At 42.3% G+C, this 11,745-nt stretch overlaps 1 pseudogene; it reads right to left on the bottom strand.

Annotated features, from left to right (window-relative positions):
- Window positions 1–214: 214 nt before the first annotated feature.
- On the bottom strand, window positions 215–2,169 carry LOC123428903 (annotated as a pseudogene).
- Between the last annotated feature and the right edge of the window lie 9,576 nt (window positions 2,170–11,745).

Genomic DNA, 11,745 nt, shown 5'->3' with positions numbered 1-11,745 from the left:
GCATCCTGGCCCATGTTTGATTGGGTTTCTCTGAAAAAATATCTTGTTGGGTTCCAATCTCTGACGGGAACGACGAGCAGCCTAGCAACGAGGACGGGCTACAGCAAATAGCGGCGAGCCTCTAAATCCGCTATAACGGAGCTATAGCAGCATATTCGTACATGATACCATTTAGCGGCATCCTGCTGAAAAGGCTATAGCAGGCTATTTAAAACTATGGTTTCAAGTCATATGCAAGCGTTGGGACCGGCATCAGCAGGGACCAAGCAACGGTTACCTGCATCTTGCAGAAACGAAGATCACACATGCCAACGCTCGTCCCAGACACCTTGGGCTCGAAGACGGCCTGATTTCTCGTAAGGAAGCCGACGCGGTGCGCCTGCACGGACACCATCAGTTTATCCCTCCCGCCCAGCTCTGCGCTAACAACGCGCCTCGAGAGCACAAACATGCCGTCTGGACCGATGGGCATCCTTCCATCTCGACAGTCAAGCAGCACATTTTGGTATCTTTTGTGTCGTCGGTGCTGGTGAAGACCTGTCCCTGGTGACCGTCCGGCCACGACCCGTTGACGAGCTGGACAGTAACGGTGGCCTCGACCGAATGCCGTAGAGACGCGAGCACAAACTCAAGTGTACAATGCTTGTAGGGGATGCGTGTACAAATACTGTCTTCTCGACCAGATCCCTGGTGGAAATCGAAGACTTTGGAAGCCAGTACTTCATCTGCAAATTCAGTTTTGCTCTTTACCAGCAGCTGGATTTCAAAGGTGACCAGAGCAGCCAACAAGACTGCGCGAGATGGACCTGTTAACAGCAAAACTGGATCCTGCAATGCAAGCATAACCAGTAATTAGTTATCTGACAGACTGTTCGAGATACCTTGTTTTCCTTGCAAATAACAAAGCATAGAAAATGGTACTGCCCACTACACCATGGGGATACAAGTCCACTGGGAGGGAGGGGCAACACGATTTCAGTAGATTATGATGCTGAATATTGGTAGCAGCAAAAGGTTGAGAAAAAAAGGGTAAACGAACAATCACCTCTTTGGTAAGGATTTGGCAGTTATCCCTCGTGCGCCTGAAGAGAAAGTTGCGATTATGATCTGCCCCGTCTCTGGTGGCAACCAAGCCATAGACATGAAGTGGCCACCAGAGACCGTGTTTCAGGTCAGTAACTCTGACAGAGAAGATCTGCAAGGTGCTAGCTGGAACAGCATTTTCCGGGATAGGTCCATACGTATAGCGCATGGGACCAAGGGCAGCTGCAAGAAACCAGATTAAGTGGTTAGATGGATCAAAGATACTTTGGATAGCAAAATGGTCCAGCTTACTTACTATCAGGATTCAGGAAGATGGTTTGTTTGTTCATCTTATAATTTATATATAGGTTGGTGAGCTTGGTATCTTATCTCTATGCAATGCAAAGGATCTCCTCCAGTATGTCAGGTTACCAATGGGTTAAATGTGTGGTTGTTTCCTGGTAAAATAGATGTACTCCTTGGTTACCAACTAGAGTAATGGTTTTCAGAGAGAGGCCCCTCTTCTAGTCCAAGAGATGGATGGCAAAGAGAACGTCCATTGCTCATCCTTGCAATTAACTATTGTAACACTGAAATTAACCAGGAATCGCATCCCGCGCGCTACGAAATCGCATATCGGACTGTGCTGAAACAAGATTTGGCACTAGCTTGATGTGGAAAGATAAAAGTGAATTGAGATGAGTAGGCACAGTTTGGTCCTTACTCTCGTCGTCGAAGGAGCCGAAGACGCCGCCGAAGGAGGCCTCCCAGGCACGACGGTAGACGGGGATCGCGCCCTCCCCTGAGTTGATCGAATCGCGAAGAAGAAGGAGCTCCCGCCTTGCCCTTTCGTCGCCTACGCGAAGAGGTCGGCCCTCCCGCCGTGTGTTTGCCCCGACCTTGCCGCCGATGACTTCCTTCCCGGTCCCAACCCCGCGAGCTCCGCCGGCCGTTTTTGGTACCCCATCGGCGCCTCCGGTACAGGTCTTGAGCTCCGCGGATGCACTGCTCTCGATCTCCATCTCCGCCGCTCGCCGCGCCGCCGCTCAATCGATTGTGGCTAGGGTTTCATCTGTGCGGCTTTCCCTTCGCTGTACCTTTTCTTTCCGAATCTTTCTTTCTCTCTTTTTTTTCTCTAACGGGGCGGGTGTATAACTTTGTCTACGGGTGGGCCGCGGGCGATAGGCGAAGGAGCAATAATACTAACTTACGTAAAAGTCTACCAAATCTTACGGACCAACTCTTCTTTAATCTAATACTGACTCTCCCTCATTTTCAGGATGGGTGGGCCTAATCCTTCACCTAATCCAATCAAACATAACCAAACCAGCTCAGCCCGTAAACATACGTAAATCTTTACATAAATCTAGCATTTTTATTTTTATTTTGCGAGCAGCTCCTTCATTTTTATTTTTATTTTGCGAGCAGCTCCTTCATCTATAGGTTCCTTAGTTTGTTTCTTTTTTATTTTTGTTTATTTATTTATACTTCAAAATACTCTAAATATAGAGGTAATTATACTAGTGGTGCATCAACTTGCCACCAATGTTCACTTTGGTGCATGAAGTTGAAGATGGTGCTAAAACTTGGCTCTTGGTTCAGATACAGTTCAAATCATGTTTCTGTACGTCTGAGCTGCTCACTAGGATGCCAACATGTCCACGCAGCCCATTGCCAACGACTGCGAGCGAGCATAGAGGCGTGTGGCCGCGGAGGTGGCTTAATTCTTTTGAGAAAAAACCTTCGCTTTTTTTATTTGTTGCACAAAAGCACCTGAGCCGGGGGGACACCACAACCCTGAACTCCCGCTCGTAACCTAACATATTGCAGGTCAGTTCGATCATGCATGTTCATCTGCGTCGAGATCTTCTCCACGACTCTCCTAGTTCGACCGTTCGAAGCCGCATCGTGACGACGTTATTGATCAACGCGGGTGTGGATAGCGGAGCCTCGTCGGCGAGCACCCAGCGATGCAGCCCCTCCATATGGTGAGAATTTCCCAGCCTCCTCTGCCCCTCTATACCCTGCTTTCGTTAGGGTTTTAGAGGAACTCATGGAGTGACATGCAGTGGCAGGGTAGAATGGAAATCAGAAAATGGTCGTGGCCGCGTATGTACTTGATCGGAGGTAGTGGTCGTGTTTGCGATTGATATCCTTGTCATGATCGGAGATGACCGAGGAAGCACCTTGGAGCAAGGTGCAGGGACAAGTGGTGCTCATGAGAGACCCTTCTTGAACATCGATAGCGAGTTATACCTTGACCTGGCGCGCACCCGCGACTGTGTCATCGCTGCATCGGTCGTCTCCTTTGCTCCTTATGCGACGAGATCAATGCGTTGTCCATCGAGCTCGATGCCGCTGCCGGCAGGTCGACCGTGTCGGTGGCCTGGTTAACAATGCAAGACTGTCGGTGGTAATGCGAGGGTTAGAAAGACGCATCTTTTGGTAATTGTAATGGATCAAAATATTGATTAGATGACATAAATAAGGAACTATTGGCCGCACAAACGCAAACCACATTTGGTGGGTTTCAGGAACAAGCTTTTAAACATGAGAAGATTGTTGGAAATATACCCTAGAGACAATAATAAATTGCCTCTTACCCAAGACTGATGGACGGGTCGGCGCGCAACGTGACGCTGCAGAACACGAGAACCTGCCCGGGAACGAAGATGTCCTCGTTGCTGGTTCGATCGCTGATGATTAAGTGAGCCATCAATAATTCGGGTGATCTCACAGTGGAACTCTCAATGAAAGCACCAATGTCGGTGTCAAAACCGATAGATCTCGGGTAGGGGGTCCCGAGTTGTGGACCTTGGACCGATGGGTTGCAAGGGACGAAGGAGACAATGTTTTACCCATGTCCGAGCCCTCTTGAGGAGGTAAAACCTACGTCGTGCTTGATTATATTGATGTGGATGAGAATTACAGAATTAATCTACCTCGGGATTGTATGAGCTAAAACCTTAGATGAGTCAACCTGCCTATACGGACGAAACCCTATAGTTTATATAGACACCAGGGGTTCCTAGAGTTACATACAACCGACCTCCAGCCGGGGACAGATGCGCAGATCTAGACTACTTAACTTTGATGACACGCCAATCTTCGGATCTTTCCTTCTTGAACACGAGGTCATCACGTAGTCCGGTCTTCAACAACATGGCCCATTAGGCCGGCATGTTAGAAATGGGCCGACTGTGTGAAGACCCCTTAGCTCTGGACTCCCTCAATGATGGATACAGTGATGTTGATGAAGATTATCACCGCGGCGATGGTTCCTCCAGCGGCACTGCGACGCCACCGGAAGAGAGGGGGAGATAGTCTCCCCCCTTAGGCTTCCTCCTACATGACACTTCGAACCCCTTCATTTTACCCTTAGCAGCAACAATACAAATACACGACTCTCTACTCCTCTTGTCATAGAGTAAGGACACCGCAAGATTGAACCTACTCATATGCACCACTTCTTTGAAATTCTACTTTTTTTATCTTGGCCAAAGAAAACTCATAGATCAAAAAGCACACATATCTGAAATCACACGTAATAAATCACATAATATACCCAATTACTTTTAATGAATAATCTGATCATAAACCCATAATTCATTGGACCCCAACAAACACGCCGCAAAGATTACATCGAATAGGAGATCATTGTATTGAAGATCAAATGGGCACTACAAGAAATAAGCTCGTTTATGACAAAAAATATAGACGGCGGTTTTATTGGTCATAGATCTATGACTAAAATCTACAAAAAGGTCATGAGGTGTCTAAGAGGGTCCAAACCGTATAAAATTTTGACCATCTATATCAAGAAGGTCATAATCCCATTGCCCAAAATGGTCACTGACATGTGTAGTTCTATTTATGCCCGCATTGTAGGTCCTCCATGACAAAATTAAGAAGGTCATAGGCTTAAATAGAGGTGACTGGGTAGAAAACTCAACAATTTCGCCTATGTGTCCTGTATAGGTGTCGACAAGGCCACAAATGGAAAATGAATTTTACGTCCAAAGAAAATGAAAACTTCCTTTAGCAACATTGTTTGCCATTCCAAGATGCACCCTTGTGCAAAATTGTTTGACCGATTTCCTTCCAATTCCATCTGATTTCCTTCTGATTCGGCAAAAAACTCTTTAAATGGCAAAAATAGCTTTAGACGCCCGCCACGTGGCTCCGGAGTGTGACCCCCTTCATGAACGGCACCGTCGTCTTCACTTGAGGGTGGAAACAGCCACACAATAGGTTACTTCTCATTCATGGAAATATTGTGGCTAGGGTTTCGGTGGCCTTCACCTCAGTGCTTCTTCGATGGAGACGAGGCCAGAGGCCGCCGGATCCTTCACCGATGTGGATGCAGTTAGTACTTGCCCTCCTTCGTCGGTCAAGAGGGTAGAAAAAATAGAAGAAAAATAAAAAGAAGAACACAATTGCATGGGATTGATTCCTATTGGTGGAAACATTTGTTCCACGGATCGATGACGTGGCGCATATCCATCCATCTATCCATCTAGCTCTCCACCCCCACATCCCTCCATCCATCCATAGAGAAAAGGAAAAAAATATGAGCCCACGAGAGAGAGAAAGCCCACCTAACTCCAGCGTCATCCCCCTCCTCTCTGTCTCGTAACCTGACTCCTCTCTCTCCACGATCCCCTCTCTCTCGCCGCCGCCACCACCCATGCCGGCCTATTCCGGTGAGCTCCGACAACGGGAAGCACTCCCCTGAGCTCCCCAAGCTCCACTCCTCCTTCCCCTTCGTCCAGAATCCGCGCTCCTTCCCTCCATTGTTCCCCGTGGCTAGCTAGGGTTTCGGCCGCCACCTCATCTCCTGCGATGGCGAGTCCAGCAGACGAATACTACTAATCTTCGTTGCCCGGAGACGAACGAATCCAGCCACCGCCCACCAGCGACCAAATCGATTTCCCCTAATCCCCTTTGACATGCCGCCGACCGCTGAAGCCTGAGCAGGGGATGGCGCACCGGTGTCCAGTAGACCGGCCGCTGTGGCTAGCCAGCGTGGCCGGTGTCGGGTGGCCGGCTAGGGCTAGCCGCTGTTCTACCCACTCCACCTCTCCGGCCTCTGCTGCAGACAACACTGGTGAGATGCTGCCCTTGCTTGATCTTGATTTTGCTTCTGTACGTTGCCTAGTCTGCTAGTTAATCTCTTCACTCTGGGCGTCCTAGCAAGCTAGCTAGCTAACTATGTCAACACTGCTAGGCTGCTAGCTGGATCTCGATTTTGCTCCTGTACGTTGCCTAATTAGGTCATCTCGTCATGAATTTATACAATTGCATTTTGTACTGACTAGAAAATGTTTTTTTACAGTGAGAGGGAGCCAATGATGCTTAAGGACTTCTTAAGGGACAAACTATTGAGCCAGTGATACAGTGAGAGGGAGCCAGTGATGCTTAAGAGGAAAACTATTGAGCGACACTAGTGGAAAATGGGCCTTTGGCCTCGACATTTAGTCCCGGCCTGCCTCTGGGCCGGGACTAAAGGCCCGGCCACATCGCCCCAATTCTCAATGCCTCCCTCGAGGCTTTAGTCCCGGCACGTAAGGAGCCTGTAGTCCCGGTTCGTGTCCCAAACCGGGACTAAAGGGCTACGCGGCGGGCAGTGGTGGTGGCAACCGTTCGTATCCCCCTTTAGTCCCGGTTGGTGGGTCAACCCGGGACTAAAGGACTAACACGTGGCCTGCCGTAGTGGTGGAGACCGTTGGTATACCTCTTTAGTCCCGGTTGGTGGCTCAACTCGGGACTAAAGGACTAACACGTGGCCTGCCGTAGTGGCGGCGACCGTTGGTATACCTCTTTAGTCCCGGTTGGTGGCTCAACCCGGGACTAAAGGCCTAACACGTGGCCTGCCGTAGTGGTGGCAACCATTTGGTATACCTCTTTAGTCCCGGTTGATGGCTCAACCCGGGACTAAAGGCCCAAACGGTTTGCATCCCGCGTCGTTTCGGGCGATGAAAAGCACGAACCGAAGCGTACAGTCGCCATTTCTCTGTTCTTCTTCTCTCTCGCGTCGCCCTCTCTGTTCTTTCCTCTCTTCTCTTCTTCCCTTCTCTTCTTCCAATGGGAACTAGCTTTCATAAGGTGCTCGCACATGGCACGACGATGCTCGATGTCGTGTACACGAACCTGAGCAACGAGGTGTCGTTTTTTCTTCAACAGTTGAAGGAAAAATGGTTTGACCACGCAGCGGATCATGAGAAGTTCTTGGGGCTTGATCTGGAGTACACGGCCGATCAATGCGGTGTTGCCGTCATCCAGCTATGCTTCCAACGCCATGTCTTGATCTTCCAATGGGTGAGGTAAGTTTTGAGGCTTTCTTTGATCCAAGATAATGGCATTGTAAGTTTATTTGTTTCAATCATAGTTGGTTCCCTTCAAATAGTTGTAGTGAAACAATTTTGATTAGTTGAAGGGGAGCACAATCTAATTGGAATAGTGTTCCATAATCTAAAAAATCGTATTAGAATCAACTAGTGTTTAATATGTTCCATTGGAATCATAGTTGGTTCCCTTCAAATAGTTGTAGTGAAACAATTTTGATTAGTTGAAGGGGAGCACAATCTCATTGGAATAGTGTTCCATAATCTGAAAAATCGTATTAGAATCAACTAGTGTTTAATATGTTCCATTGGAATCATAGTTGGTTCCCTTCAAATAGTTGTAGTGACACAATTTTGATTAGTTGAAGGGGAGCACAATCTAATTGGAATAGTGTTCTATAATCTGAAAAATCGTATTAGAATCAACTAGTGTTTAATATGTTCCATTGGAATCATAGTTGGTTCCCTTCAAATAGTTGTAGTGAAACAATTTTGATTAGTTGAAGGGGAGCACAATCTAATTGGAATAGTGTTCCATAATCTAAAAAATCGTATTAGAATCAACTAGTGTTTAATATGTTCCATTGGAATCATAGTTGGTTCCCTTCAAATAGTTGTAGTGAAACAATTTTGATTAGTTGAAGTGGGAGCACAATCTCATTGGAATAGTGTTCCATAATCTGAAAAATCGTATTAGAATCAACTAGTGTTTAATATGTTCCATTGGAATCATAGTTGGTTCCCTTCAAATAGTTGTAGTGAAACAATTTTGATTAGTTGAAGGGGAGCACAATCTAATTGGAATAGTGTTCTATAATCTGAAAAATCGTATTAGAATCAACTAGTGTTTAATATGTTCCATTGGAATCATCGTTGGTTCCCTTCAAATAGTTGTAGTGAAACAATTTTGATTAGTTGAAGGGGAGCACAATCTCATTGGAATAGTGTTCCATAATCTGAAAAATCGTATTAGAATCAACTAGTGTTTAATATGTTCCATTGGAATCATAGTTGGTTCCCTTCAAATAGTTGTAGTGAAACAATTTTGATTAGTTGAAGGGGAGCACAATCTCATTGGAATAGTGTTCCATAATCTGAAAAATCGTATTAGAATCAACTAGTGTTTAATATGTTCCATTGGAATCATAGTTGGTTCCCTTCAAATAGTTGTAGTGAAACAATTTTGATTAGTTGAAGGGGAGCACAATCTCATTGGAATAGTGTTCCATAATCTGAAAAATCGTATTAGAATCAACTAGTGTTTAATATGTTCCATTGGAATCATAGTTGGTTCGCTTCAAATAGTTGTAGTGAAACAATTTTGATTAGTTGAAGGAAACACAATCTGATTGGAATAGTGTTCCATAATCTGAAAAATCTGATTGGTTCAATATGTTCCATTGAAATCATAGTTGCAGTGATACAATTTTATGCGGTGTTCTTTGATCCAAGGTTATGAAAATTGAATATAGCTAGTGATCTCTCTAGGTTCCATTGGATATCAATATGATATGTCATAGTCATGAAAATTGCATATAGCTAGTGATCTCTCTAGGTTCCATTGGATGGCTATAGTGATCTCTCTAGGTTCCATTGCATATGTTCTATTTGAATCCTAAAGATAAGTTTCTATTTAGTTGTAGTGAAACATGTTTCCTTATTGCAGCAGTATGTAACATTTGTTCCATTTTAATTTGTTTTTGTTGCAAGAGTGACAAGCATTGTACAGAACTCATGGAGTTCCTTCGCAGCGGCATCACTTTTGCTTCCGTTGACATAAGGAACAACAAGCTGAAGATGAGGCACAACTTCGGTATTGAGATACCAGCTGGTTGCCTCGTTGATCTCCAAACGATATTCAGGCTTCGACATGACAGGACTTCGATGGCTCATATGGCAGTTGCCTTGATCGACGATTCATATGCTGATATGAAGACCAGTTTCCCAAAGTCTCAGCACAGACTTTGGGAGAAGGCCCCACTTGATGATATCAACATTGAGTATGCAACAAAAGATGCATACGTTTCATACGAGTTGTACCGCAAGATTCGAGTCGTCAACTATGGCCAGCATCACCTCGAGGAACGTGGACATTCTTATTTAGATGATTCAGACGAGTAGTGTTCTTAACGTCGAACACTTGTATATATATATCTATGGTAGCTATTATTATGTACTGTTTGGACTAGTATCATGTACTTCTTGGACCAATTTATATATGTCTAGTTTTTGTTTGTGCCATTATAGTTTCCAAATTTGAATGGTTTAGCCCTTTCTAACTTCATTTGCTACTTTTGAATGGTTTAGCCCTTTCTAACTTCATGGTATCATGCATTTCGACCACATATATATACAAAAAGTCTTCAGTTCAAATAAGTTCAAAAAATGAAATCCCTTTGTAAGAGATGAGTTCTGGTTCGAAACCCTGCTACTTCGAGAGAGATTGTCAGTTTTGTACACGAACTGCATCCAGTTTTTGTCGTAGCCCTCTCAACTTTTTAAAACATGCTATGTGGGTGAAATGATGATAGCATGCCAACTTTCAACATTTTCAGAGTTCATTTGTAGTGCTTTTCAATTTCAGGGTCAACTAGCTAAAAAAAAAAGTAAATGCACGAAATATACGAAATGAAGTCAGAAATTGTTGAATTTTTGTGATGTGCCTTTGAATGGTGCATTTTGAACACACAAAAAGTATGGAGTTCAAATAAATTAAAAAAAATGAAATCCCTTTGTAAGAGATGAGTTCTGGTTCGAAACCCTGCTACTTCGAGAGAGATTGTCAGTTTTGTACATGAACTGCATCCAATTTTTGTCGTAGTCCTCTCAACTTTTTAACACATGCTATGTGGGTGAAATGATGATAGCATGCCAACTTTCAACATTTTCACAGTTCATTTGTAGTGCTTTTCAATTTCAGGGTCAACTAGCTCAAAAAAAAGTAAATGCACGAAATATACGAAATGAAGTCAGAAATTGTTGAAATTTTGTGATTTTCCTTTGAATGGTGCATTTTGAACACACAAAAAGTATGGAGTTCAAATAAGTTCAAAAAAATGAAATCCCTTTGTAAGAGATGAGTTCTCGTTCGAAACCGTGCTACTTCGAGAGAGATTGTCAGTTTTGTACACGAACTGCATCCAGTTTTTGTCGTAGCCCTCTCAACTTTTTAACACATGCTATGTGGGTGAAATGATGACAGAATGCCAACTTTCAACATTTTCAGAGTTCATTTGTAGTACTTTTCATTATCATAGTTTTTTCAAATTCTCAAATATGCAAAAAGAATTTTTCATAAACATAGTTTTTAATTGAAAATAACAAAATAGATAATAGTTTGGATAGTCAAAATTTTTAATTATGAAAATAGAAAATAGTTTTGAATTATTTATTCAATTTCAAACACTTTTATTATTATAGTTTTGTCAAATTCTCAAATATCTAAAAAGAATTTTTAATAAACATAGTTTTTAATTGAAAATAACAAAATAAGTTAATAGTTAGGATAGTGAAAATTATTAATTATGAAAATATAAAATAGTTTTGCATTATTTATTCAATTTCAAACACTTTTCATTATCATAGTTTTGTCAAATTCTCAAATATGCAAAAAGAATTTTTAATAAACATAGTTTTTAATTGAAAATAACAAAATAAGTTAATAGTTTGGATAGTCAAAATTATAAATTATGAAAATAAAAATAGTTTTGCATTATTTATTCAATTTGAAACACTTTTCATTATCATAGTTCTGTCAAATTCTCAAATATGCAAAAAGAATTTTTAATAAACATAGTTTTTAATTAAAAATAACAAAATAAGTTAATAGTTTGGATAGTCAAAATTATTAATTATGAAAATAAAAAATAGTTTTGCATTATTTATTCAATTTGAAACACTTTTCATTATCATAGTTTTGTCAAATTCTCAAATATGCAAAAAGAATTTGTAATAAACATAGTTTTTAATTGAAAATAACAAAATAAGTTAATAGTTTGGATAGTCAAAATAATTAATTTTGAAAATAAAAAATAGTTTTGCATTATTTATTCAATTTGAAACACTTTTCATTATCATAGTTTTGGCAAATTCTCAAATATGCAAAAAGAATTTTTAATAAACATAGTTTTTAATTGAAAATAACAAAATAAGTTAATAGTTTGGATAGTCAAAATAATTATTTTTGAAAATAGAAAAAAATTGAAACTATATGAGAAATCATGGACAAAATTCGACCTGAATTCACTTTGAATTCAAATTGAATTTTATCCACAATTTCGAATATAGTTTCAATTTTCAGTAAGTTTAGGCCCGTAAGCCTGCTTTAGAGAGGAGCTCGATGGAGAAGCTGCGACGGCGCTTATAAACAAGTGTTAGT

The sequence above is a fragment of the Hordeum vulgare genome, chromosome 2H (genome assembly GCF_904849725.1).
Source record: "Hordeum vulgare subsp. vulgare chromosome 2H, MorexV3_pseudomolecules_assembly, whole genome shotgun sequence".
NCBI lineage: Eukaryota > Viridiplantae > Streptophyta > Magnoliopsida > Poales > Poaceae > Hordeum > Hordeum vulgare.
The sequence above is the reverse complement of the archived record's forward strand: the minus strand, read 5'-3'. Positions and strand labels throughout refer to the sequence as shown.